This window comes from Oncorhynchus gorbuscha, linkage group LG10 (assembly GCF_021184085.1).
Source record: "Oncorhynchus gorbuscha isolate QuinsamMale2020 ecotype Even-year linkage group LG10, OgorEven_v1.0, whole genome shotgun sequence".
In the NCBI taxonomy this organism is placed as follows: Eukaryota; Metazoa; Chordata; class Actinopteri; order Salmoniformes; family Salmonidae; genus Oncorhynchus; species Oncorhynchus gorbuscha.
Window position 1 is genome coordinate 75943894 of NC_060182.1, and position 5095 is coordinate 75948988.

Sequence of the window (5095 nt, forward strand, 5' to 3'; positions counted from 1 at the left end):
CTATCACATGTTTGTCCATCCACCTCCATCGGTCCCAGTGGTGACATCCTGCTGTTTCTATCACATGTTTGTCCATCCACCTCTATCGGTCCCAGTGGTGACATCCTGCTGTTTCTATCACATGTTTGTCCATCCACCTCCATCAGTCCCAGTGGTGACATCCTGCTGTTTCTATCATGTTTGTCCATCCACCTCCATCGGTCCCAGGGGTGACATCCTGCTGTTTCTATCATGTTTGTCCATCCACCTCCATCGGTCCCAGGGGTGACATCCTGCTGTTTCTATCATGTTTGTCCATCCACCTCCATCAGTCCCAGTGGTGACATCCTGCTGTTTCTATCATGTTTGTCCATCCACCTCCATCGGTCCCAGGGGTGACATCCTGCTGTTTCTATCACATGTTTGTCCATCCACCTCCATCAGTCCCAGTGGTGACATCCTGCTGTTTCTATCACATGTTTGTCCATCCACCTCCATCGGTCCCAGTGGTGACATCCTGCTGTTTCTATCACATGTTTGTCCATCCACCTCCATCGGTCCCAGTGGTGACATCCTGCTGTTTCTATCACATGTTTGTCCATCCACCTCCATCAGTCCCAGTGGTGACATCCTGCTGTTTCTATCATGTTTGTCCATCCACCTCCATCGGTCCCAGTGGTGACATCCTGTCTGGTGACATTGCTGTTTCTATCACATGTTTGTCCATCCACCTCTATCGGTCCCAGTGGTGACATCCTGCTGTTTCTATCACATGTTTGTCCATCCACCTCTATCGGTCCCAGTGGTGACATCCTGCTGTTTCTATCACATGTTTGTCCATCCACCTCCATCAGTCCCAGTGGTGACATCCTGCTGTTTCTATCATGTTTGTCCATCCACCTCCATCGGTCCCAGGGGTGACATACTGCTGATTTTATCACCTGCTCGTCCATCCACCTCCATCAGTCCCATGGAGCTAGGTGAGTCACTTACCTAGGTGGAGGGAACCCCGCCATTACCCCGCTACTCTCTTATCTCTCCTCCTCTTTTTCCTCCTCGGAGAAGTGTCAGTGCCTGAAGGATGTGCTGGGTTTGGGAGGCACTCAGTGGAAGAGATGAGTGCACTTTCAGATGTGTCTCCAATCCCCCAGGGTGTAGGAATGGAAGCCTAGAGAGAGAGAGAGAGGGAGGGAGGACAGAAAACAGAAGGAGAGAGAAAGGAAGAGAGATACCCAGGGCCTACTAGGCCTTTATCTTTGTCATGTAGGCCATTCTGTTCACCCTCACTTTATCAGCCCCTCCGCTTCCCTCGTAACAAAGACTCTCAGATAACCTTTATCTCGTCATGTAGGCCATGCTGTTCACCCTCACTTTATCAGCCCCTCCGCTTCCCTCGTAACAAAGACTCTCAGATAAACTTTATCTCGTCATGTAGGCCATGCTGTTCACCCTCACTTTATCAGCCCCTCCACTTCCCCCGTAAAAAAGACTCTCAGATAAACTTTATCTCGTCATGTAGGCCATGCTGTTCACCCTCACTTTATCAAATCAAATCAAATCAAATTTATTTATATAGCCCTTCGTACATCAGCTGATATCTCAAAGTGCTGTACAGAAACCCAGCCTAAATCCCCAAACAGCAAACAATGCAGGTGTAAAAGCACGGTGGCTAGGAAAAACTCCCTAGAAAGGCCAAAACCTAGGAAGAAACCTAGAGAGGAACCGGGCTATGTGGGGTGGCCAGTCCTCTTCTGGCTGTGCTGGGTAGAGATTATAACAGAACATGACCAAGATGTTCAAATGTTCATAAATGACCAGCATGGTCAAATAATAATAAGGCAGAACAGTTGAAACTGGAGCAGCAGCACAGTCAGGTGGACTGGGGACAGCAAGGAGCCATCATGTCAGGTAGTCCTGGGGCACGGTCCTAGGGCTCAGGTCCTCCGAGAGAGAGAAAGAAAGAGAGAATTAGAGAGAGCATATGTGGGGTGGCCAGTCCTCTTCTGGCTGTGCCGGGTGGAGATTATAACAGAACGTGGCCAAGATGTTCAAATGTTCATAAATGACCAGCATGGTTGAATAATAGTAAGGCAGAACAGTTGAAACTGGAGCAGGAGCATGGCCAGGTGGACTGGGGACAGCAAGGAGTCCTCATGTCAGGTAGTCCTGGGACATGGTCCTAGGGCCCAGGCCAGTTGAAACTGGAGCAGCAGCATGGCCAGGTGGACTTTATCAGCCCCACCGCTTCCCTCGTAACAAAGACTCTCAGATAAACTTTATCTCATCATGTAGGCCATGCTGTTCACCCTCACTTTATCAGCCCCTCCGCTTCCCTCGTAACAAAGACTCTCAGATAAACTTTATCTCGTCATGTAGGCCATGCTGTTCACCCTCACTATTTCAGCCCCTTTATCTCGTCATGTAGGCCATGCTGTTCCCCTCACTTTATCAGCCCCTCCGCTCCCTCGTAACAAAGACTCTCAGATAACCTTTATCTCGTCATGTAGGCCATGCTGTTCACCCTCACTATTTCAGCCCCTCCGCTTCCCTCGTAACAAAGACTCTCAGATAACCTTTATCTCGTCATGTAGGCCATGCTGTTCACCCTCACTATTTCAGCCCCTCCGCTTCCCTCGTAACAAAGACTCTCAGATAACCTTTATCTCGTCATGTAGGCCATGCTGTTCACCCTCACTTTATCAGCCCCACCGCTTCCCTCGGAACAATTCACTTATTACTTTGAAGTAAAGAGCATCGTTTTGGTCTTATAATATTTTTTATACACCAAAACTAAAGATTTCTTAGTCTTCAAAAATATATGATAGTTAGTTACAATGCTTTTATTGCGGCCGGATCTGAAACAAACCTTCCTGCGATTAACCTTAATCACACTCACATTAACTTTTTGGAATAGTTCTACAGGATCAGGGAAGGGGAAGTACCTGAAAGAGAGCTCTTGTTGCTTCTCGCAGAAGGGAGGGAGAGGAATACATGAGTGATGCATTTCTCCAGCTTTAATGTGAGGATCTCCCGGAAGCAGCACATTAGTTAATAGCATAACGAGAACTGATAGCGGGCCTGAATTCCCCACACCCGTCACTCTCAGGGACACAATCCTGTCACAGTTTGTTTTACTTTTAATCAATCCCCCACCCCCACATAACCAATAAAATGGTGAGGACTCTGGAGCTTTCAGTCTTTCAGTTCATTCCAATTATTATTCTGGTGTTATTTTAGGGCTCTTTCATAGGAGCGGGTCTGAACACACACATACTCAAACACACACACACAGCCAGTTTGTGAATTAATCAGTGGATCTAGTGTTTTTGTTCAAATGTTTTCCTCTGTTATGTTAAGATGGTTTTATATTAATGGGACTTAATAGGTGGTGTGGAAGCAAGCCGCTGCCTGATATTCCCCCGGCTTCAGTAACACAATGCTTGTTTAGATGCATACAAATCCCTGCTTCTTATCGTGTGCCAATTTGCAATTTCACAAGTATGGATTTGGGGTTTTTCATGCTGCGACTGGGTGAACAAAAACAGAATCCTCCCTGCAGTGGGAAAAGGGGTTTAGACCAGGGCACATATTTAAAAGATCAAACCAATATGTCACATCAAAACAGCTAAGATCTTATCTCTCTCTGAGTGTGTGTCAATCATGCACTGCAGCACAGCATTTACATCCTTTAGCAAATGCTCTTTATACTGTGCCCCGTGGGAATTGAACCCACAACCCTGGCATAGCTAGTGCCATACTCTACCTACCAACTGAGCCACACGGCACATTGGCGCTACTCCCTCCTTCCTTTCAGAGAGTGAGCAGATAGTGATTTGCTGTGATGGGGATCAGGCCAATGCCTGTATATGAATATTTTACCCCACACTGATTTAAGAACCATGATTGAACCCAATTATTTGTTTTAATCAATGTTGTCCATATAGACATGGGGTAGAATCTTTTCTGTTTGATATTCATTGCTTCTATAGGCTACACAGGGCTGCTTTCCCTTCCTGTTTCGTTAACCTGTGGGTATACTGCAGGCTGTGGTACTACCCTGATACTGTAGGCTTCATCATTTACAAACGTGTTTTATTTGAAGTAGGCCATTAAAATACTTTACTGCCTACACTCCTTTTATATTTTATATACTGCCTATGTGGCAAACATTTACCGCACACAAATATCACAGAATATCACTAGTTGCTACATCGGTGCTGTTTTAAAGAATACCACAACAGCATATTTATTTGACATTTTTTATCTGAAAGACGATGCCCAGAACTTAGCCATGATGTTGCACAACGATTTAAGTCAATGAGTCAGAGGCAGAACAAATAGTACAGCAAATAATATGGCTAAACTCCAATGTACTGATAGAGGAAAGACCCATTTTCTTGGAGGAAATGTATAAGGAAGGTAAAATGCAATTAAGGTAAAATTACAATAGGTATACAAAAGTATGTGGACACATCTTCAAATTTGTGGATTCGACTATGTCAGCCACACCCGTTGCTGACAGGTGTATACAATCGAGCACACATCCATGCAATCTCCATAGCCTAACATTGGCAGTAGAATGGCCTTACTGAAGAGCTCAGTGACATTCAAGGTGGCACCGTTATTGGATGCCGTTACCGATCCTGTAGAGGTTTAACTAAAGTTAGTTTGAAAAACTAGTTCACTACATACAAACTACTTATTGAAAAATGATTATATGTAAACCTGTAATGTCATAGACCAGTGGTTCTTAACCTGGGTTCGATCGAACTCCAGGGGTTCGGCGGAGGTCAAGACACACATCCGATTCATATGATTCGTGATGTGATGACACGCTCCGCTTGGCCATCATTGGCTGGAGGTGATCACGCTACATCGCTTGGCCTATCTGTGTTGCAGGGAATTTGGTGCGCTCAGTAGTCGACTTGTGACTGTCGTGATGGTACGTCTTGTGACTTCTTTCTTAATATTTTAATCCCTTCATACTTACTATGTCTAGCAAAAAAGAAAGTGGTCGGAAGAATATGTACAATATCGATTCACATGTATAACGGAACGTGCTGGGAGTCAGTGTCCTAACTGCATGATTTGCAATGCCAAGTTGAGCAATTCTAGT

At 45.4% G+C, this 5095-nt stretch overlaps 1 non-coding gene across 1 annotated transcript; it reads right to left on the reverse strand.

Moving 5' to 3' along the window:
• Window positions 1-3687: 3687 nt before the first annotated feature.
• Window positions 3688-3765, reverse strand: trnaa-agc. Its single transcript has one exon. It is a non-coding gene; the product is annotated as a tRNA-Ala (tRNA).
• Window positions 3766-5095: the final 1330 nt, after the last annotated feature.